Source organism: Phyllostomus discolor, chromosome 2, assembly GCF_004126475.2.
Source record: "Phyllostomus discolor isolate MPI-MPIP mPhyDis1 chromosome 2, mPhyDis1.pri.v3, whole genome shotgun sequence".
NCBI lineage: Eukaryota > Metazoa > Chordata > Mammalia > Chiroptera > Phyllostomidae > Phyllostomus > Phyllostomus discolor.
Genome location: NC_040904.2, coordinates 39,728,374 through 39,753,220, shown reverse-complemented (window position 1 = coordinate 39,753,220; position 24,847 = coordinate 39,728,374). Strand labels below are relative to the sequence as shown.

The window sequence follows — 24,847 nt, the reverse complement described above, 5'->3', positions numbered from 1 at the left end:
AATAAGAAGGCAGAGAAAGACAAATACCACAAGATTTCAATTAGATGTGGAACTAAAAAAAAGGTAACAAACAAAATAGAAACAAACTCATAGCAAATTGATGGTTGCCAGATGGGAGGGAGGGGGAGAGATATGTGAAAAAAGTGAAAGCATTAAGAAGTACAAACTGGCAGTTATAAAAATAGTCACAGGATTTATTTTTTATCATTAGTCACAAGATAAGAGCAGGAGCAGTCCTGCTCCAAATAGCCCAGTCTACTCAGAGTCTTGGCACCCTCTGCTGTCGTATTTCAGCTCTCATATTGTCTGTACCTGTGGGTTATACCTCACATATTGAATTGGACCTTTTGATGTTAACAGTGGACCAATCAGATTGGCCAAAACCTTTGTATACTGACCCTCAGAGAGCAGCTCTGTCATCAGATCCATTTATTTACCTCCAGGTTCACTGACTTGCAATTTCCCCCCACGTTTTCCAGAAGCACAAACATTTTAATGATTCCAGCATACCTTGTGGCCACCCTGAGTTATGTCAGGTTCCCGTACGTCAGACCGTGGAGATAGAATCACACAGTTCAGAGAGTAAAGGTACAGCAGAAAAGTAGTTCAGAGGTATCTGCAGAGAGAATTCCCAATGGCAATTAGCAAGGACACATAAAAACAAACAAACCACCCCCCAACATTACTATTTTTTTTGTTTGATTCACATGCACAACTATCAGTGAGTGCTGGGGTACAGTTTAGAACTGTGCTCAGCTTAAAGTGGAGATCAATAGTTATTGTCTGAACAAATGATTTCCAGTAATTATCATCAACTGTAAATAATTCAAATCTCTGCTCAAAAACTACCTTTTGTAACCTTCTGTTGTCTGATTATCTTATAAAAATTGCCATATTCTTTGTCTGGATCTTTGTGGCTTACAGGAGCACTTTTATTCCAAATTTGGCCATTACACCTACCTGTATTAACAGTGTCATTAAAAGCAAGAGACTAGTAGGGGAGCGGTAGGGAATAAAGCTTTAATTACTGCAGAACCAGCAGCAGGACAAGGGAATCTCAGGCTTCCACACCTCCATGAAGGCTGTGCGATGGTCTCTGAGGTTCAGCTGTATGTGATCAGGTGATGAATGGCAGGCCCTTGTCAGCACTCGGTTGGGGTCTGAGCTCTCAGCATGGGGCAGGAATTAAACAGTGCCTTCAGCAGTTGTCTGACGCTGTTACTGGCAGCAAACAACCCTAGAAGGAGCCATCCCCAGCTAACAATTTTCCGTTTAGCCCTGTCTGTCCTGCAGCCCCTGGAGTAGCTGCACTAGGAGGCGGTAATTGATGGCTTTGATTTACCGAAGAAGAAGAACATGGGCAGTTATCTAGTTCGAGGACAAGCCCTTGTGGATATGAAACTGTGCCCTCTCAGTAACAGGGGACTGTTATAGATCTTTAAAGTGTCATTTTTGCTGTGAACCAAGTCCAAGAAAGCATGGCTTTCTCTCTGTGTATTCTTGTCCCTGCCCTAGTCTGAGAACAGCTTAAAAACTCACCAGGCCCCCAGTCAGCTGGACATCACCCTATAGCATTCACTCATTTTCTATGGCCCCCCCTAGGGTCTGTGATTCCATTTGTCCTGTCATTTTGCCATTTTGATTAGTCATATTGTTTTATTTGCAAGCAGTGTCAGGTATGCACATGTAATCTCCCACATTGGAAACAACTTGCTGTAGGAAGGAAGGAAACTCTACTGATGCCATGTGCTAGTGGAGTGTCCCCTTTCCCAAACTCACTTCACTGAATGATGGCTGCACTTCTCAGGCATGGGTGTGTATACCCTTTCCTATTAGCGAGAACATATCTGAGGGCATAGACAAAAGAACATGCTGCAAAATCTTATAATTTGTATTTAAAATCATCCTGAATTTTGCATTCTTATACATTATCTCCATACTTATTACAATATATAAATAGTATTTAAGGTTATTTAATATAGAACAAAACAGATACATGGAGAAGAGGGAGCTCTCTCTTGCAGTGTCTGATTCTATGCTCAGGTTGCATGCCCCAGGATGTGCACAGTCCTGGGGATTTGGAGAAGCTGTCAAACAATAGCCCTAAAAAGAAGGTATTATTGTGTCAATTTGAGAAACAAACTAACTGAGCCTTAGGGGTATGGAGAAATTTGCCCAAATTTGTGGACTGACACATGGGAAATCTGGGATGCAACCATGAGCAGTCATTTCCACCAGACCATGTGACAAGGATTCTTTTCCAATAATTTTGTTTCTTCTTTTTCCTCTCCTTTCTCTTACCTTAGTACTGGTTATATATTGTGTTTTAAAAAATTAAGTCATGAGTTTTTGATTATATTCATTTATTTTTTGGTAGAAAAGATGGAGTTTGGAGTAATGCAAATGCTTCATCAAAAGCCCTGTATGAAATTTTAGAAAGCAGCCAGTCACCGACTCTCCGCTGAGGCTGCATTCTTCCAAGCTGACGTGTTTGGCAGAGTGACTGGGTAGCAAACCATCAGATCCAGGTTCTAACTCCAATGATGCCACCAAATTACCTCTCTATGCCCTTCTATTATTTATATGATTGAGGGACTGAATTCAATGTCTTTGAGTTCCCTACACTGCTGTTTTCCCTCAGTGGAAGAATCCATTGAGAATGGAAAGAATCCATACCTACTAGCCTTTTCATAATATTGCTTGGGCTGACTCAAGGCAGAGTGTTTTTTTAGCCGATGTTTTCTCTGCACAGCAATGCTATGGTGCTTATTTCATATGTAGTTTTCTTTTCTTGGTTTGCCCTGGTATTTTATATTCTACCAGAACTGTGTGGAGACCAAGGTTAGTTGATCCTTGATGAAGCCCTCAAATCCTGGCAGGCCAATGCTCATTCTTTGGCTCCAGCTTCCCTTGACTATCAGCAGTTCAGGCCATTGTATAAGCTTCATCCCAGCTGCAGCAATAGGCCCAGTGAAGTGTTGATTTGTCTTGGCTCAAATGCAACTCACAGTGTTATTTTTACAATCTGGCATCTCTGTGTAAAAAAGAAATTCTTTCTCCATCAACTATCAGCTATCCCCTATTGTCCAAAAACCTTTAGTCCTCAATGATTCAGGAAGCAAAAAAAATTATAATCTACTGACCTCGCTTTTTAGCATCCTTCACTGTAGGGAAAATGATCATAAAGGATCAGCCATTTAATTGACTTCCAGGGCCCTCAGTTCTGTTTCTCCTGATTTTGCATTCGATTTAGTACTCTTTTGGAAGAAAAAAAATGAGCCTTAGGGTTTTGTGGAGAATGATATAGGATTGGTTTTTAAAATTTGTTTATTTCTTTTATAAGCAGGAGTTAAAAACCAATTGAGGTTCATGTGTTTTTGCAAATGCAGGAAACTTCAGGAGAGCATTTTTTAAGCTGTACTGTTTCATGGATTTTAGATTTGGCCAAAGACCATTGAATGACAATAATTAATTTGAAGGCTTTGGAACATCTACCTTTGGTCATGCTTACTAAGATATTCGGTTAAACTCCCTTAATCAATAGTCTCCTAAAAAGTTTGGTGTCATCTTTGACCTCTCCCTTCTCTCATTAGCAATGGCCAGTTATATCAGGTGGAGGTAATTTTATTTTTCTAAATGTCTCTAGCATCAGTTTATTTATAAATTTATTATTTACTGAAAAATAATGGTAAGATATTTGAACACTTTAACAAAAAATATAGCAAAGGCAAATAAGAATATGCAAAGATGTTCAACATCACTAGTTTTAAGAAGGGCAAATTAAAACCACAATGAAGTACCACTAGACGCTTGTTAGAATGGCTTAAAAAAAAAAAGAAAATACCATGTGCTTGTGAAGATGTCTAGAGCAACTGGAACTCTCCTACATTGCTGGAGGGAGTGTTGAATGGTATAGGACTTTGGAAAACAGTTCTGCAGTTTTTTGTTAAGCATACACTTATCATACGACTCAGCATTCCCACTCCTGGGTGTTTACCCAAATGAAATGAAAAATTATGTTCACACAAAAACATGGAGGATTTGTAATCTTCCCAACTGGAAACAATCCTAATGTCTTTCATCTGGGTCATAAATAAACTGGTACATACATACTATACACACAATAACATGGATGAATCTCAAATGCATTTAACACAGTGAAAGAAGCCAGATTCAAAAGGCTGTATGTGTATGTTTGCCAGGGGTTAGAGTCAAGAGATGGACTTTAAAAGGGCAGCATGAGGAAATGTGGGGAGTGACAAAACCATTCTATATCTTGATTGTGGTACTGGTTATACTATGGTATATAACTGCCAAATTTGCAAACAAGGTAAATTTTACTGTTTGTAAATTATTCCTTAGTAAAAAAGAAAAATACAATTATTGCTCTTTAGGATCTTACATCCCAGTCCTGTGTTCTCTCTATTTTGTGTCCACTGTCAGCACCAAAGTCCATGCCCCACCCCCACCTTTTCTTTGGTTTCTTCCCTCCTCTAACCTCCTATAGTGACCTCTTATCTTCCAGCTCTCCTCTTCTCCAGTGCATGAGTTGTAGCCTTTTAACCCTTTTAGAATACTAAAACTTTTTAGAACACTAAAGTTTTAGAACACTAAAATTCCAAGTGTTATACTTGGAATTTTCCACATTAGAGGTCTTTCCTGCCCAGGGAGATTTTAGAAACTCACTTTTCCACTCTACCTTGCAGCTAGAGTGCTGGCATGTGACTTGGGTTCTACTAATCAGAAGAATGCCGGCAAGGCTGATTTGAAAGACAGCAGTATGAAGAAGTGCTGTATACAATTCAATTCTGTCCAGGGTGACAGAAATGGCTTTCTTGGAAGGATTGGTGGAGGTTTGGCCAGGTAGTGTTCAGGCTTATTTATGTGACTGCTGAGTCTGTTCAGTGGATGGAGGTGATTGATAGTGATCTTTACTAGAGCCCCCAAGCCTGAACTTTGTCTTTTCCAGAGTGTCTACGAACTATTTATTAACCCTTAATAATTTTTACCCCTTAAGCTACAGTGGTTACTGTTTTTCATTAGTCTAGCTTTCCTCTGAATCTCCACTATACCTGCCCATAAACCTTCAACTACTTCCTATCACCTTAGGAAAACATCCATACTTCTAACCATGGCCTCCAACAAACAGCCCAGTCCATACTTCCCTCTATGTGCTCTATGTTTTAGTTCCCCCGAGCTTGCAAACATTGCAAACATCACATCCTAATTTATATCTTTGTGCCTTTGCAGGTGATATCCCCTTTGTTTGGTGGAACTTTCCCTAATCTTTTACCTGCCCTCTTCTTATGTTGTCATTATTCACCCTTTACCCTTGTTCATACTTCAAAATCCAACTCAAAATATCACTAGCTCACATGCCTTCTGTGGAGCTTTTCTTGAGCCTTCCCATGGTCTCAGGGCCCCAGATGTGTTTGTTTCCTCCTCTACTTGACAATGTCTTTGTATTCTAATGAATTAAAAAATACTTATTGAACACACAAATGAACTTTTAATGATGAGTAGCAGTTAAATAGGTGAACAATGAGTAGAGTGGGCCCGTGCAGAGAAGCCAGCACAGAAACCTGGCAGGCAGGTGCATGGCTAGTGTGAGCATCCAAGTGAGGGCACAGGTAAGTAGGGCATGGGGAGTAGGTGAGTCTCCTCTCCTCTCTGTAAATTTTTTGAAGTAGGAGCCAAGTATTACTCATCATTATGCTTCTAGTGCAATCAAGCTAGGCATAGAGTAAACATTCAGTGAATGTTTGCTAAATCAATAAATGAATGGCCAGATCATTGTCTCTCCTCAAGACTTTTGTCTGATACTTGAATTAGAGAAAATAATTTAAAAATATGTTTAATTTCCTGCCCATCAATTCAGGTCCAGGATACAGGAAATGCCTTTAATTATCAAGCGAAGTTTCCTATGTCCTCACATTAATAATGCAGTGTTGTATTGATATAATAGTGGTACATTACCTTCAAAAGTGTTGTGTTGAATAATTATTTAGGAACCATAAATTTACTCATTCTTAAGTGCCTAGTGACACAGCAAATATCCCTGACCTGTCTTTTTTTTTTATCAAGCCTATCATTATTGAAACCTCACAAATCAGCTCTCTGATGTAATCTAGCATTATAGCCTCTGATGTGTTCTAACTAAAAGAGGCAAAATGATTTTCCAATCATGACACAAGAAATCAATGGCATAATCAGGAGTCATCCTTCCCTGTACCTCTCATTTACTGCTATGGGTCATCTTCTGGCTAAAGAGGTATCAAACAAAGCAAGGCCTGCATGTTTAACTAAATCTGTATAGTGTAGCCACCTCAAGTAGCCCTACATCCCCGGAGCATAGAAGAAAGTCTTCCTGGCAAGGTTACAAGTGGTGGCACTGAAAGTCAAATATTGTCCACAGGGCTTGTGATTGAAATGCATGACTTTGCTGCTTTGGACAGTTCTGAAAACCTGCTCCTACCATTGGCTAGCAATGCCTTTCCTGTGATTCAGTACCAAAGTTAAGCTAAATTTTAATCACCTCCTTCTCAGAGAAACAGACTGAGTATTAGGGATATGTTTCTAATATTGTCAGTGAAGTAGAGGCACAGACTTGGCTGTCATCTGCATCCAAGGACAAATTGTAATTAGCTAGACTAGCAAATTGCTTTTTCTTTTCTATTGAAAACTGCCATTGGCACATTAGATTGAAAATAAAATCTTTACTGTATGGATGTGATGTGGTTCTTCACCACGCAGCTGTATGTGAAAAGTTGTTTTTCTAAACTAATGTTTATAAAGATAATTCAGTTTGTGATATTGAGGGATATAAATGTGGGAGATTACTGAGAATGAGTCAACTTTTATTTTTTTTCTTGAACACCTACAATTGCTTTTCCTTTTTTCATCTTTAAACATATGATGGCACATCCATCTTGTTAGGAGCATCCTCAGAGGATATAAATGAGCAGTTTTGCCTAAGAGGAAAGTGAGAATTGAAAGGAGGAATATGCCATCATCACAGACATTGCTCCTAGATGACAGACATGGCACTTCATATCGTTGCCATCAATCATGGTGGGCCTGGTGGCAGTCTGCTCCACAGTTATTCACTAGACACACTTCTGCCTGTCCAAGGGGATGGTTTCTGGGTGTTAAAGATGGTTGGCTCTGTGCTCTACTTTAGTGGAAACTTGGGGCAATAAGTAGGGGTCTCTGCTAACCTGGACATGAGGTGCTCAGAACAGTTCCTCATGAATAAACAAGGTATTACAAGTTTCTGAAGCAGAATAAAAAAGTTCTTTCAATGCTACCAGCCATTACACACCTACCTGAAAATAATTGGCTAGCTTTAATTAGCTAATGATGGCACAACTTGAACATCTATGTTTTATAGTTCAACTGATCCTTCCAGGACTCCCTTCTATAGCTGCACCACAGATAAGCTTTATAAACAGGCATCAGAACAGGACAGCAGAAATGGCAGAATTTGGAAGTTGTCTGTCTGTATAAACAGGCTCCAATAAGTGTGTGGCTAATGGATATTTTCCATGACAATTGGCAATAACCAAAATCTAAAGACAATTTTGTTCTCGAACTAAATGTGGTAAGTTCAATAGTTAGGTGTCTTAACACGGTGCCACCCTACGACCTTGGGCTCTAGTTTCTCTATGTCCTCTTCCACAGTAGGCTTTGAAGTCAGAGTGCTGGGGCTCCGATCAGGGTCTCACTGCTTATTATGTGTGGCTTTGAACTGCTAATAACCATGTGAGGTTATTTGGCCTCAGTTGCCTTATGTTTAAAATGAGGATGGTAGCATTTTTGTGAGGATTAAACAATACCTGCTAAACACTTAAAACACAGTGCCTGCTACATGAGAATGACTTAATAACAATGACTGTTTTCTAGGTTTCATAACATCTCTGTAAGTAGAAGATTCATGCTTCTAAACCCCAGTCCTATGGCTGGGGTTTGGTTTAATTCCTATCAGTCTTCCTGAGGTCTTTAGACCTACCTGATTTTTCCAAAGTATATTGGGGGTACTGAGTGGCAAGTAAACCCATTTTCTATCACTCTTCCTAGTGTGGTGTCTGAAGGCTGAAGGAACCTGAAGCAACCAAGAGATTCACCTCTCTAGACATGCTCTGAGGCAAAGGCTATGTGTGTATGCATGTGTGTGTGTGGGGGCAGTTACAAATTTCTGTAAGATGTGAAATTGGATGGTGAATAACTAGAGGCACCTCTGTGGTAAGGCATTGATTATTTTAGTAAAATGCTAGTTGCTATTGAAAGAGTCATCTAATATGTGAGATTGTTAGGCTTTGAGAAGATACACAGAGACTAAAATATCAGTTCTCTAAATACAAGAAGGGTGAAGGTTAATCTGGGTATTTTGATGATCAATTATATGGGCATTTTACTATAGGAATAGTTATGAGTAAAGCAGTGTAATTATTTGTTAACTGATCTGATTAATGATGGTTCCTTGAGAGAAAGAACATAACTTATTTGTCTTTGAATCCCCAAGGTTGACCTGGTGCCTAGCATATAGTAGGTACTCATTAAAAGTTAAATGAATTAAAGAATTAATAATTGGGACCCTGAAAGGAAGGATTTTTTCTAAGTCAGATTGGGGTTTCAGGGTGGCAAGGTTTGTTTTACTCTTGAAAAGCCTATCATTCCCTGTCTGCTTTTGAGGAATCCAGATACAGGCAAGGCTTTCTCTGAGGTTCCTATCTGCATTTGAAGTTGTTAACTTTGATTTTGTGGGCAGAGATAATCTTCTAATTTGGAAATAAGTCATATAACAAATCTGGGAATAAAATAGGGTTATACTAAGGTCTGGAGCATTGTTGTGTCATTACATGTCATCTGTTTTGAGATTGTTTCATTCTGGTGCTGCTTAATTTATAGGGTTAAAGTTTGGGATATCTGTTCTAATTGGTAGTATCAGATCCATATGTCATTTTTTAGAGTCATCAACTAATTTTCTTAGGAAATAATTATTCCCAGCAGGGAGAGTTTAAAGTTGATTATATGAAAGTGTCTGAATTTCTAAATGAATGGAATAAAATTGCTTCAGGACAGAAATTATAGGTAGGAAGGTGTTTAAAGAGGTTGAAGATAACTTGGTATTGACAAGAGGGTGTTGAACAATAAATCAGTGGTTCTTCCATGCTATATGGTTAAGGGGCAGATAAGGAGCCACTTGCAGACATAAATATCCTAAATTGCTGAACTCTATCTCCCTAATACAGAGACAATGATGTTAATGGAGCAGTCTGAGATTGCACAGGACTTTCTGACTCTCAAAAAGTTTCCATGTCCCCTAGAAAGAAAGACACTTTAGGACTGCTGTGCTAGGTCTATAATGAGGGCCGCTTCAAATAGAGTGTGCTGATACAGGTCACTGGAGTAAAATTAGGATTTATGAATGTGTAATGGCACAGAAGTAGTGGATGATGAGCTGAAAGATCATCCATGTATTTCACTTTTTGAGATACTGTATCTTTCTTTGTCCCTTTTGGGTTAACTTCAAGCTTAATGACCATCTTAGTTGTCACTGGTCCAATAATGCAGAGATCAAGCACAATGGGTACTTTTTATTGATAATGATTATATTTAAACATATAATTTTCCATCTCTCTTCTTTTTGATAATGAAAATTCATATCCCTGAAATCCTGCTGGAGAGGGTAAGGACTGTCTGGATAAACCTATGCTTCACAGTTTGGACTATATTCTCATCTGTAAAATGGGACGGCTGGACAGATAATTACTTAATGTTCTCAGCTCTGACACTAACAGTCTAGGATTCTATGTCTCATGAAGCTTCATTTCTAGGGATATCTCAGGAACATATGTTCACAACAAGAAAAACATTTATTGGCATGCTGGTAATACATTTATCTTTACATTACCAAGGAGTCTTTAACTGATTGATTTAGAATATGATTGTAAGACTCACTTCTTCTGTCTGGTGGTTGCTTTTTCTTGACTCTGGTGCTCCCAACAGTACATTGACAATGTTGATGGCTGAGTGATGCTGACACAGTTACTTGGAACATGTGAGAGGAAAGTACCTTAAAGTTCTGCTCTCTCATCCCACCCTCAAGCTCCTGCCATTGCACCTCTGCTGTGCGGTTTCCTGATTGACTCTTACAGAAGCCAGAGTCTGGTTGTCAAAAGATTTCCAGTAGTACATATTTATTCTTCATCATGTAAATATTGTGATTTACATAGCTTAGGTCCATTGCATTTAAGTCACTGAATCATAAAATCTGAAGTTCCGTAGTTCAGAGAGAGATCATTTATTATAATACCTTAATCCTAAAAGTTTCTGTGAAATCATTTGGCATGTGGGTCAGGGATTCAAATTCAGATGCCTCACCAGAAGCACACAGTCCTTTAGTTAGAACCTCACCAATTGAACTAATGAAGACGCCACCCCCAGGTATTCTTTTGAATTGAGTCTGTGCAGCCAGCTGGGAGAACAGGTCTAGTTGTGTAATAGGCAAGTCTCTTCCCTAGAGTCAGTGGGGACTGCAGCTCTCAGAGGACCTACCCAGAGGGCTGGAGTGGAGAGAATGAAGTATCCTGTGTGTGAGAAATTTAGCCAAGTCTTGTGAAGAAGGTCGGCTTGAGCTACATAGAAATCTGCACTGAGAGTCATCCAAACTAGCTCCCCTGTGCAAGTAAGGCATTTGGCTGATGACTCAGACATTTTGGATGAGGAGACAACATACAAAATATAGGTTTATTTATGATATTACTTTCCTGAGGTATTGATTCCACTTAAAATGACAAAGTCTAAAAATTTAGTGAAAGATGGTATCCTATAAATAGGAACTATAAACCCTGAATATCTCTTTAGAAGATGGGAATAAAGCATACCATTTTCAGTTGTAGACTCTTGGTTATGATTTTGTGAGTGGCAGATAACATACAGCCAGAATGTCTTGGCAAGCTTTCCTAAGTGAGGTAATATAGACATATATTTTAATGTGTTCAAACATAAATACAAGTCTATACAAGATGGAAAAAGAAAATAGAGCAGGTACTACTTCTGGCCATGTTTTCTTTATTCTTGCCTCAAAAATATACATATTTTGTAAGATGAAACAGAATCTAACTATGCATAATGTTTCCATAAAGTAGTAAAAAGCAATATTTGCAATGATGATGAGGATATATGTGTCAAAGTGTAGTCAAACATGACAGCCGTTAAATGCTTGGTTGGAGAAAGATCTTAATTATACAGGACATTAGATACAGTTGGATTGAGAAGAGTTATTGGCCAAGTCAACAAAATTATTCCTGAGGTTAGATCCTTGTTGTGGCAGTGAATGGAATCAAAGTGTATATTTTCAACCACACTTAGATTTTGGGCACCACCAGGGCAGCCTTCCTGTCCCCCGGTCACTGGCTGTGTCTCCTTCAGAGGGACAGTCTCCTTTACTGAGGAGTGTGAGCTGTCAGAATGGTCACTGATGCTTAAAAGCATATGGATCCAGAGGCTTCTTAAAAAGAAGAGCTGATAGTATAAGAGCAAGAAATAAGGAAAAAGCAAGGGCAAGGGAATGAAAAGATCTGGAAGGGCTCCAGGTCTCAGGCTCTGGGGCAGGACCCTTCCCTTTGGAAAAAGATTGGCAGGAACAAAACAGTCCTACAGTCTCGGATACTCTGGAAGGATTATGGGTTGATTGGGTCATGTGTGATAATATTAGCTGAAGTGTATTGCATGCTTATTCTATGCTAAACACTGTGCACACACCTCGCTTAAAATCCACAATGACTTGATGGGGTAAACATTGGTATTTTGCTCATTTTACATGTCAGGTGCTGAGAGGTTAGGTAACAAAGTCTACAGAATTAGGGAGTGAATTTAGGGTAACTAATCATCTGACTTTATACTTGACTGATGGGTTTCCTGGGACAATAGACTTCAAATGGTAAAACCAGGGCAGTGCCAGGAAAACTGAGACAGTTCGTCACCCTACAAGTGACTCAAATCCAGAGCCTGAGATATCAATTCCTGTGCTTTTTGCTGCCTTCCCATGGGAAGGGATTCAGGTTCAAGACAACGAGGAAATAGATTCAAATTTGAGAACCTGGTACAAACGGTTTTGTTTTGGGAATAAGACTCACCTGCAGTGTTGACTAGAACACACAGAAAGGTAAACATAATGTTGAATCACCTTCTAAACAAGGGAAGGATGGCTCCAGAGCTGTAGAGAAAAAGAGGCTGAGTTTGCACTTCTGGTTGAAAAATAAAAAGACAAAAAAAAACACACACAGGTGTAGAGAGGCTCCTGACAGCAGGAAGCTCGGGCAGGTGATTTCTCAGAAACATCTAGAAGCAGCAGTAGTATTATAGTCCATGATTTATTCTGAACATTACCTCTGACACTAATACAATAATTAGTAGTAGTAGCAGTAGTAATAAAATAAATGATGGTAAAAAGCAATAAAGTTTTACTGACACGTCCTTTTGCAGAGCTTCGATTCCTCTGGGAGTGGCACTGGTGGGTGTCCCAGCTGTTGTCATAAACTCAGGAGAGGGCAGCTGCTAGGCTGATGCTTTTGGGGCCTAATGTGGCACCCTGACCACACTTGGTGGTGTAGAGAGAATCTGGACGAGAGAGGTCCCAGAGCTTGTTTTGCGTCCACTCTCTGAATGCCTTTGCCTATTTTCTTTGATGCCTCGAGAATGTACGATGAAGTATAAATTGCACAGAATTCGGGCTCAAATAGTTCCGTCTTTAAACATTGACTCTAGCTCCTATTATTAGCTCTCTGTGCTGGGAAACTGACTTAACTTGTATGCATCTTGGCTTTTTCAAGTGTGAAGTGGGAATTTGAGTGGATGCGGGGCTATTTCAAAGATTGGAAGTGGTGCGAGTTACGTGCTCAGCACACCCGGGCACTGAACACACGGGGACTGCGGTGCTGCCGCCACAGAGCAGGCCCAGGGCGTTCAAAATGGAGGCGTGGGAGAGTCCCTGCTTGAATGAAAGCCCACCCCTGGTGTTGGATTTATTATGTCAGCCCAAGGCTGACCTCTTGTGGAATTCTCTGATAATTAAAACCTTGTTATCTGGTTTGTGGATGGCACTAAATCCTTTTAGTGGAAGCTGAACAAGGATGCAGATTGGGGAATAAATACTAGCTACTTAAATCAAGCATAAGCTAAGCAAAAGTAGATTAATTAAATTTTTTGGAAACATTTTAGAAGATTATTTCAGAATTTAATTTGAATTTAATGGTATTATTTAGTTAGTGTTTTTGCAGAAAAAATATTAATGCAAAACTTAAGGACCCCCCTCACTTTTCTTAAATTATCTGACTCGTAAAAATTATTCAAAGCCTGGCATAAACCTTTCTTCAGCATCTGCTTTTGCTGACCAGTTGTGTACTCACTGAGCACCATCAGAGGACTCTTGTATCATTTATGGGCAAGAAGGGCTACACAATTTTCAGGACCCAGTATAAAATGAACTGAACCCTTGTTCAAAATCATTAAGGATTTAAAAATAGCAACAGAAGAGCATTAAACCAAGAAAGGAGCCCTTCTAAGGTCCTTTCTGTCTGACTGTCTCTTATTAAGTACTTAAAAAAAAGTAAGTCCCTGGCTGGTATGGTTCAGTGGATTATGTGCTGGACCGTGAACCAAAGGGTTGGTGGTTCAATTCCCAGTCAGGGCACATGCCAGGGTTGCAGGCCAGGTTCCCAGTAAGGGGGTGTGCTAGAGGCAACCGTACATTGATATTTCTCTCTCTCTCTTTCTCCTTTTCTTCTCCTCTCTCTAAAAAGAAATAAATAAAACCTTTAAGCAATAAAAATACTTAACTATGTAGTTGAAATATAATTCTTTGCTAGCAGAAAGAAAATATATTTTCTGTTTCTTATCTTTGTTCTAATTTCTGAGACTATTTCCTCTTCCTTGAAACTGCCCCATTAGAAATAATAATAGCCCTGGCTGGTGTGGCTCAGTGGATTGAGTGCTGGCCTGTGAACCAAACCATCACTAGTTCAATTTGCAGTCTAGGGCATGTGCCTGGATTGCTGGCCAGGTCCCTAGTGGGGGGCATGCTAGAGGCAACCACACATTGATGTTTACTTCCCTTTCTTTCTTCTTCCCTTCCCCTCTAAAAATAAATAAAAATTTAAAGAAAATTACCCACTAAAAATAATAATACAAGAAAAAACAATTTAGGTAGACAGTCCTCTTAAGTAGCATTTCTGTACAGATGAAGCTTAGAGAAGGCAATCTGACCATGGGGGGAGATATTAAGTCATAGGCAATCTGTCTTGAAGTTGCATCTGCATCATAAGCATATAGTATGTAAGGGAGAGGCTTGGGAAGTTATTGATGTAGACTATGGAGTGACTATTATCCAAAAACTACCCCTTATTTGGACTCACATTTGTCAGTGCAGAGCCTGCGTTTTATCTTAAACCATATGTTCTAGGTGCTTTGTGGATTCACATTTCTTGGAAGAGAATCAAAAACCATTCTTGGAAGGGACTGCAATGGTAGAGACTGTTAAATGGACACATTGACCTTGGTGTATAATGACCATTTCATCCGAGTTAAAACGACTTATGACTTTGATTGGTTCACTCATCACTGTGCTGAGAGCATAACAAATGCTAAATGGCTGTTGACTCAGTGGAGACAGGGATCCCCAAATGGTTGATCGTGACTGCTCAGTCAATTGAGAACCTGGATGTTATTGATTATGGCTCCTCTCCAGCCCAGAGCTGGCAGGCATTTAGAATGGGAAGAGCTGGGCTGTGTGGCCAGAAGCAGGTACTTTCAAATGGTGAACCTTAGAAACATTCACCTTTCTCCCCTCTGTTCCCCTTAATCCTAGTTTACCCTCTGGGATCCTGTCACTCTGAACTGTCTATAGCTCCCAGGACACATTAATTTCTCTCTTACCTCCAGGCCTGCTCCTGGGTTGTCTCTTCTGCCTGAGTTGCTCTTGCACAGTCCCATCCTCCTGGCTAACACCTGCCCGTCCTAAGGCTTATCCCAAATACCACCCACTCCTAGTTCACTCATTGTCATCATTGTTATTAACGAAAGCAAACAGTTTGCTTGGCAAGTTTCTCCATATGTGGTATTAGGATAATATGTTTTTCTAACAGTTTGGTGAATTGTAGGAATAATATGAAAGAAAGGGAAATGAAGTGATTTTCACAGACTAAAATGAATTTATGTAATGTTAATTTATCTAGAGTCTAATAAATTGTCAAATGAAAGAGTTTTATTTAAGGTCTTTAAAGTTCTCTTCCAATAAGAAACTGTGATTCTAAGTTCCCTAAATAATCTCATTTTATGTAGAATGGTTTTATGGTGTGACCTTATTTAATTTTCTGTACATTTATTTAACTAAACCAAGGCTTAGAATGTATTATTTGCACACTGGGGAAGATCACTACCTGCCTGAAGAGGTGCAGAGAATTGCATAGAGTTCTTTTGCCATAACTGGCAAAGAGGACATCTTTATAGTGTCTACCAACATGCCCATCCACAGCACTTCCACAACCATCAAAACAATACTATTTGGGGCAAAGGAAAATGCATTTGTAATACAATCCAGTTGAAGCCATCCCTAAAGTATCAGAAGTCCTCATCTTACAGAGGTCCCTGTGCTGCTGTAAGTCCAAGGTGACTGCAATGACTTTGGTAATAGAGGGAGAAGAGGTAACTGAAGGTTTAAAAAGCAGTTTTATATGTATAGATACATAACCTTTGTTTCATATACATGAAAGTCTGCTTTAAAGTAGTTTTAAAGCAAGGTGGCACATTATGAAGAGTTTAACTGCAGAGAGCTTCCTGAAGTCTGTTTACAGAGATCTGAGCAGGCTCGAAGGATCCAATAAGGGACGGCGTCATGCTCAAGAGTGACACACTCTTTTCCTCCTTGGGTCTGAGGGGAAGTGAGGAGAACCAGAGCAGCTATGAAAGAGGGATTTGCAATGGAAACTGCAGCCACAGAGGCAGAGGAGAAGCAAGAGGAATAAACACCCTGACCTTTCTGTCTCCCAACTCCTCCAGCACCTCCCATTGGTTAATCCAACCAGGAAGCCAGAGGCAAGAAAGACTAGAGGGTGGGGTGTGTGGTTCCTAGTAGTCAGGCTCAGCACAAGGCAGAGAAGTGTGGAGAATGAAGGGGGTGCAGGAGCAAGTGGAGCTGTCAGGCAGCCTCTTGGCAGCAGCCTACAGCTGTTAGGTTAGCTCTTGACAATCACATACATTTGGTTGGTAAGGACACAAGGAGCTCAGATAGATTTAGGTAGTCAATTATTCATAACACAATGGGTAGCATGAACTACATGTCTGCACCCACTCTCCTTGCTCCTCAAGTTCCATGGAGGCCACGTGGTGGTGAGACCAGGCAGATGCTCTGCACACAGTGAGTTGTGCTACCACCAAGGAACACTGAGCTTAGAAAACTCCTTCAGAGGGATGCTAACAAACATGCCTGACCTTTGTCCCCTGGGGAAGACATTAGTAATGTTATCCTGCTCAGGAAACAAATTTGCTCTCTGCAAATTTGGAGGTGGACATACTTCTACCTTCCAAGGCTGTTTGCTATGTGCATACCCTTGAAAAGATCAACCTGAACAGAAGCTGTCCAAAGACTGTAGAAAGGCCCTGGAGAACTGAGTTCCATCCAATGCAAATGGAGATTAAACAGCATCACTATGAACACATTTAGTATTGTCATAATCTGTAGGTGGGCCTGGCTGCCTGACTGTGCACTGAACTCCACCTTGCTCCATACTCACGCCTAAAAATTGCCCACATGCTGCAGCGCTCTCCTTTCCTTCTAAGTGTGCATTTATTTATTTACTTATTTTGCCACATTTTACAGGGAGTAGGGAAGTAGTGCATTTTAGTGAGTCTGGCTTAGAACTAGACAAACCTGCTAGGTTACATATCCCTCACCATCATCTAGCTGATTGACCTTGGGTTTTGTTTTCCTCTGTCAAGTGGGGATCATCACACATATTTTTATGTAGGATTGTAAGAATAAGATAACAAAATATTAGCGATCTAATCCAAGGCTCAGCCCAGAGTGGGGTACTATATAGTTAATAGCCTGGTGGAGGAGGGGGAGTCAAATGGTGCAATTCACTCTTAGACCTCCCAAACCCCTATGTTTCTTAGGATAGTCCTGAGTTCTTCCAGCCAATGGTGAAGACACAGAAGGTTCCACTGCTGTTGAGAAGTCCTGACAGCACATGACAAAAGACTGCGAAGTCCCCCCATCATTTAGCGTAAGCTAGAGCTACTGTCTGTTCATTCCAGCTGGGCACTTGTGCCGACTCACCACCACTGGGGGGTGCTCCCCATTGCACAAAGGGAAGAGAGGTGGCTGTGGGAGTCTTATTCAGGTGCTTGAGCTTGGGTGAGTGTTTGCAGAATAAATACACATTTTAATAACCCCGTGTAGTCAGTGACACAGTGCAACATACATTTGTTTAGTATTTATTATGTACACTGTTTATTGAAATTTATGAGAGATAACACCTGGAGACATGAGACCAAATAAATACCTGAAAGTCTTTTCATAATACAAAGCTCTGTGAGCCAAATATAAGAAGAGGTTGGTCTATATTTTTTCAATATTATTAGTGATTTTGAAACCTCAAACTTCTTTAGTGCCACAGTTGATAGTTAATAACGTACTTTTTTCTAAACCAGGTGTAAATTAATGTCAGAGAGCAAAATAATATTGCAGATAATTATTTATTAAAGTGAAAATATTTTTGAGTGACATAAAATCAGACGAGTGGAAATGTATTCATTTCACTTAACTGTGGATGGATGCAGGTCAATGACAGCAAGCTCAAGCTTGGAGACTGCAGAGATTTTCCTGAAAAGACCCCCCCAGCTTGCCTTCTGGCCTTAAGTCCAGCTGTGTTCCACTGCACCCTGTGCACACACATACTCTGCCTGTCTCCATTTCCAGGACCCTGGACAGTGTTATTGCTCATATTTCTCTGAACTACTGTGCAGGCCTGGATTCCCAGTTCCCTTTTTGGTCACATATAAACCCTACTTCAAAGCCCAGCACATAGTAGGAAACTGATACACATTGGCTGAATGATGTTATTCATGTTGAGAAAAAAGGGATTCTATGGAAAGTAACCTCGCAGGGGAGCTGTGGCAGGTCGTGGTGGGTAGTCATGCCCAGGCACACAACTTTTTTACTAAAAGGTTTATCTTTGCCATAGACAAGTCCTGACCATAGTTTCCATGCATCTAAGTTAACACGTCACCTTTCAGCCCCTGCTTCTAATACCTGATCACTTACTTTTTTAAACTCTTCAGTAGAATACAGTTGTAACTATCCTGCAAGGCCATCTCCCCATGAACCCCGCAAAGAGCATACAAGCTGAATTATTTTGTAATTTGACCCCGGAATTACTTCCTCTCACCTCCGTGGAATCTTCCCTACATTCTCTCCTTAATCTCAAATGCAACTGTTGTCCTTCAAAGCATTTATCTCAGTCTGTTGAGCTTTTGCTTCCAGCTGTATCCTGTCTGGCTCAAATAAATTTTTATAAAAATTCTCTATAGGTTCTTACACCAACAATATGTTTATCTGAGCTATAATGGTTTTTATAGGCACAATAAAAGGAATTCTTGTCTTAGCAAGCTTGAGGCTAGTTCTCCAAAAAGGTCATTGAAAGTTTTGCATAAAGGGATGTCCCGGCATCTCATGTGAATTCTATGTGTCTGTCATAATGGAAGACGGGATTACACTTTTTCTGGGTGTTTAATAAACACTGAATGAGTGAGTAAATATATCATTTGGGAAATTGTTTTTCTCCTTCTATTTCTCACATTTGGTGTTATGCCTAAAAAATATGTATTCTGACTTGTAAATGAGTAGTATTGCTTCTGTTGTGAATATTGTTAGTGACTTGAATAAGACATTTGAAATCCAATATTAAAGGCATTTTTTGGTGATTCCTTACTAATTATAAAGTTATGCTCACTGTTACTCCTACATTCAAAACCTAATCAATAATGATAATTCTGTAAATGAAATACCTATTGATTTTTCAATATTTCTCATTGAAAAATATGAATTCATATGAGCTTTCTCATATGAATACAGATTCATATCAGTATTTCAAGAAAAAAGTAAACTGATAAGCTATTTCACATTATCTTGCCTGATAGAATCATAGACTCTCAGGTTTGGAGTGACCTCTGAAAGGGGTCCCTAGCTAGACTGAAGTCACTCTGGACTGTAACTACCCTGGCCCATTGCCCCCTAAACAGAAATGCTCATATAAATCACCTGGGGATGGTGTTAAAATGCAGCTTCTGGAGAGGGACCAGAGATCAGGGTTATTCTTAATAACCCTCAAGGAAGACACTTTCCAGCTTCTTTTTCTTTAACTGATTGGAAAGCAAAACTGAAGGAGACCATGTGATAGGGCTGTCTGACTGAATAAAGGACACTGAGGTAAACAGAAATACAGATAAATAGTTTGGGGCAGAAACAAACTTTCCTCTACCCTCAAGTTTCTTCTGGATGGTCTAGTAATCAAATAGACATGAGACATGATTAGCAAGGGAATATAACCAAAGTAATACCTGCATATGTATGGGACCCCACAGACATGAAAGAGCCAGAGACGCCGAATGCACAAGAGGTTCAGAGACAGAAGGGGCATCTAGGTATGTAAGATGTCCTGAGCTAGGCATGAGGTAATGCACCTGGGGGCTTTCAAAAGTGTCACTGCAGAATGATGAGCAGGTGTTTAGTAAATAAAAGTTTGTCATGCCCTATAGGTGGGTCAAAAAGATTATTGCTGGTAATCTCTTATTATAGGTAGGCCCCTAATTCAAGTTCTTCTGGGTAGTTAAATGGAGGGGGAAAGTTCTCTGGAGCCTGAAGCTAAAATTGCCTTTAGCTCAAAGTAATCTGCATAGCACTGAGGCATATCTTGGGGTGGCTCATTCTGAACCCAAGAAATAATTTGTCAGCATAAACATGTCTCAAATATTACATGGGACAGATTTATATTACAATAGATGTTGCTGTGGACATTGAGAAAGAAGATACTTACTAAGAATGGCTCCTGGTGACTAATTGGGCTTAAATTTAAAAAACGAAGACAGCCTAGCAGCAATTGCTATAGAGGGGCCTTTCAAGCAAACTTTACTTCAGGGAGAAGCCTGTATTGTATTGAATTACTTACTTTTGCACGAAACTGCTTGTCTACACTGTATTCCTGACAGCCCGTATAGAGGAATTCCTGGAATCCTATTTCAACCAACAGAAACAAGGCTCTCCCTGTGCTCCATCCCTATCAGCATGTTTACTGACCAATCAGAGCAGCTCCATTCTGACCAATTAGGGCAGTGCCTTTTAGACCAAACTGTGAGGATTTGGAATCCTCATTTGCATGAGGATGGACCAATCAAGGAACGAAGTAGACACTTCTGCCCATATAAGTCAGCTCTCCTCTGGCTCAGGGAGCATTTTCCTTTTCCACTGCAGACTGAAGTCTGTGTTTCCCTGGCTGGAGCTGGAGCTAGAATTAAAGCACCAAAGATACCTCTCCTGAGCAGAGTGCAGTGGAGCAGACTAGTGCGGGACAGAGCAGACCAGACCAGGAGGAGCAGAGAAGGGCTCTCTATTCAGAAAGGGACCTGGCCCCAGGGCCACCTCACCCCAGGGCCTTCTAATAGCTGTTTGCACATACTTGCTATATCACAATTGAGCTGTTTGAACTGAATCAAGTTTCCTTCTTCACCACACCCCAAACTGGGGATTCCTATTGATGCTGAATTGACACCAACAACATTTGATTAATATTGTTTAGCAGGAATTCAAATTTCACTGGGCACTTTTTATTTTTCTTTGCTAATTCTGACAACTTTAAATGGGCATAAAGGAAAAATAGCATGGGCTTTGGCATCAGTATTGAGCTGACTTTGAGTCCTGGGTTGTCCTTTACTAGCTGTGTCAGTGAGGCAGTCTTATGGTAAGAGCCTCTGCATCTTCATCTGTAGAAAGAGAGGTAGGAGTATTTGCACTATGGGGTTGTTGTGAGATTAAATGAGCTGATACGTGGAAAGTGCTAGGCCCATATTAGGTGATTAATAATAAGGACAAGCCCCGGTGGCTCAGTTGGGTGGAGCATCATTTCATATACTAAAAGGTTGTGGGTTTGATTCACAGTCAGGGCACATAGCTAGCATGCAGGTACAGTCTCCAGTCAAGGCGCATATGGGAGGCAACTGATTGATGTTTCGCCCCACCTCTTTCCCCCTTTATCTCTCTCTAAAGTCAATAAAAACATCTCCTCGGGTTAGGATTAAAATAATAATAATAATAACAACAATAATAATACAATGCCAATACCAGTGATACTGATGAAGTTTGCCTACACTATTAATTCTGGTGAAAAAAAAATTGGCTTTATTAGGTGATAAGATTTTTAATGTTACATTTTTATGTTTCCTCAACATAGAAAATCATTGCCTGATTTTCATGCAAACCTGGTTTTCTATGAATAACCTTTATCAGTAGTTTTGACATCTTTGTATGCAACAGAATCACCTGGATGACTTGTTAAAACACAGATTGCTGGGCGACATCCCTAGAGATTTTGATTAGGTTGGTCTTGTGTGGGGCCCAAGAATCTGAATTTCTAACAGGTGCCCAGATGATGCTACAAGGATTCTAGCTTTTTAATGCTCTTGATTTCTGTGGTTAAAGTGGTGCCATCTACTGGGCATAATAGAAACAGCAGCTTCTAGTCACAACAGAAGCTTAAAGCATTTAAAAAATGATTGAAGGTCCTGTCTAGATCTTAAAAATCTTTGTGTTCTTTGTGACTTATGAGTAGACAATAAATTTTATTGTGAATACAATATATATTTGAGCAATAAATAAATATATCACTCAGAATAAAAGTAAGAATTTTAAGTAAAGAAAACATTAAGACTCCTGTTTATGGTTAAATGCATAGGAGCCTTACTACCACCAATTAACTGTATTGCTGCCAATCACTGGTTGGTTTCCAGTTCCCTCAATTTCATGGCAGGAAGGAAGAATAGGCAGCAATACAGTTTACAGCAAAACGACTTTATCTTCCACCCTCTATGTATTCATGTATAAAGTGAAAGGACACTCTCAAAAAGCATCCTGTAATATTCTGTGATCCAACCCGAACATTATTTTGCTTAGCTTAGCCTCAGAAAGGAGAAAGATAACATTCAGAATGAATCTCTGTTCTCTGACATCACATAACCCTCCTGTTTATAAAAACTAATTCAAATCTTTTGGGGACTACCAAGCACCATTGCTTTTTCTTTCTAGGACAAGGTTTCTGTATCAGTAAAATAATAATGATACCACTTTCCCTTACAGAATTCTTTTAAGGAAATAATAGTAGTGGAAATAGTTGTTGTATTAGATTTCTAGAGCTGTCATACAAAGTACCACAGGTTTAAACAGTATAAGTTTATTTCTTCACAGTCCTGGTGGCTGGGAAATTCAAGATTGAGGTGTTGGCAGGGTTGGTTTCTGCTGAGGCCTCTCTCCTCAGCTTGCAGATGGCCTGGTTCTTCCTTTGTCTTCACACGGTCTTTCTGTCTCTGTGTCTCTGCGTCCAAATTTCCTGTTCTTGTTAGGACACCAGTCATATCGGATTAGAGCCTGCTCTAATGACTTCATTTTAATTACTTTTATTTTTTAAGTTTTATTTAACTTTTTAATTAATTTTTTAATAAGTTTTTTTAAAGATTTTATTTATTTTTTTAGAGAGGGAAGGGACGGAGAGAGAGAGAGAGAGAGAGAGAGAGAGAGAGAGAGAGAGAGAGAAACATCAATGTGCGGTTGCTGGGGGTCATGGCCTGCAACCCAGGCATGTACCCTGGCTTGATTACCTTTTTAAAAAATTGTTGTTTGACTATAGTTGTCCCCATTCCACCGCTCCCCCCATTCTCCCCTGACTTACCTACCTTTTTAAAGACCCTGTCACTAAAATGTGGTCACATTCTAAAGTGCTGGGAGTTAGGACTTCAGCGTATGAATTTTGAGGTGACACAATTCAGCCCCTGACAGTTGCGTTTAAAGCACTGTGCAAACATTGTTTTACAACAGAATCCTATCTGCTTGAGTTAAACTTTCCACACTTGTAAAACAAATACATTTTCATGAGGGAGTTGTGAGTAGTAACAACTGTAATGTTCTGTTGTGTTTTCATCTCTCCAACTTCTCACAGTCTATAGCTAAGGAGAGGTTTCCTCAGAAGCTGCTGTGTGCCAGGTCCTAGGAGAGAAGACCATCCATGTTCAGGTAGTGTCGTTGAAAGAGCAGAGTGAAACAACTGGGCTTGATTCCAACCCAGCAACTTTCGTATTGAGAACCTTGGATACAATATCCAGCCTCTCTGGGTCTTGGTTTTCTTCTGTGTAAAATGGAGCAGTCACATCTGCCTAGACTTGAAAGTAAGAGATACCTAGCATAAAGATCACTGAACAGTCGAGGCTCGCTAAATGGTTGTCACACCTTGCATGTTCAGCCTTGCCTCTCCTAAGGGAGAAATGAATCTTGCAGAAATGTCTTGGAAACTGCATCACATTCTTCTTGGAGATGACTGCTACAGCCACTTCTTTCTTCTTAGTCAGACCACTAGGCAGCAGAACTTTGGGCAGTCTTTTTTTTTTTTTTTTTGAGAGAGAGAGAGGAAGAGACATATTAACTGGCACCTTGACTGGGGACTGAACCTGCAACCTAGGTATGTGCTTTGACTGGGAATCAAAAAAGCAATTTTTCACGTTGTTGGGATGACACCCAACCAACTGAACTGCACCAGCCAGAGCTGGGCAGTCTTAAGTTACTTCAACCCCTTTCCCCTATTTCAAAATAACCCAAAGCACAGATTACCCAGGTGTTTTCTGGGTTAGGCTCTCTTAGGAGGGAAAGCTGTCATATCATACTTAAGTAACTGCAGTATTACATAAAATGTGAAAGAACAATTAAAGGCATTAATAAGCCTAGCACTCTAAAACAACTATATTTATTTTTTGTACAAAAATTTCCAGTCTGGAAATGTTTACATATGTGTATATTTTTAAATAAGGTAAAAATTGTATAGAAATATATTTTTTCTTTAAAAAATATTTTTTAATTGTTCAATTACATTTGTCTCCATTTTTCCCCATTAATCTCCCCTGCCTTACACTACCCCTCCACCTCTCACATTCAATCCTCCCTGTTGCCTTTGTCCATGGGTCCTTTATATATGTTACTATTTTCACTGAGCCTTAGCTATGAAGCAAATTTTATATCTATCATTTTGATGGTTGAGTTCTACTCTGTAGAAGAAATGAAGAGAAATTTCTGCATTTCCCTATCTTTGAGCTTCTAGGTTTAGGCTGCTTCTAATTTTTTATAAATAATATTACAATGCACATCTTTGTGTATGTATTTCCCACTCCTTCCTTCTCCTAAGTTATTTCGTTCTGATACATTTTTTAGAACTTGGCATGAACATTCTATGTAGATTAGATTTAAAAAAATTAAGTACCCCTAACTTTGCTCCAAAGTGATGTACGTCATCTTTTAAACCTTTGATTGTGTGTAAAAGGCGGCCTCTCCTATCATTAAAACCTTCAGTACTGAGGCAGAGGGGAGAGCGCCATCTGCTGCTTTGAAAAGGTTACATCCTGCAATATCCTGCTTATTCCTGGAAAGCAAGATCAGATACCTGCCAAGGTTGGGTGGGTCTGCTCTCAGGCTGGGTATTAAATGACAATGACAGAAGAGGGTCCTTTAAGTGAGGTCACATTGCTAAGTAACCAG

General features: G+C 39.8%; 1 protein-coding gene across 1 annotated transcript in view; it reads right to left on the bottom strand.

Moving 5' to 3' along the window:
* Positions 1–24,847, bottom strand: part of KCNMB2 (potassium calcium-activated channel subfamily M regulatory beta subunit 2) — a 337,204-nt gene that overhangs the window by 299,948 nt on the left and 12,409 nt on the right. The window contains exon 2 of the mRNA XM_036017715.1: positions 511–616. The gene's annotated coding sequence lies outside the window, so the exon portion shown is untranslated. The remainder of the gene's footprint in view (positions 1–510; positions 617–24,847) is intronic.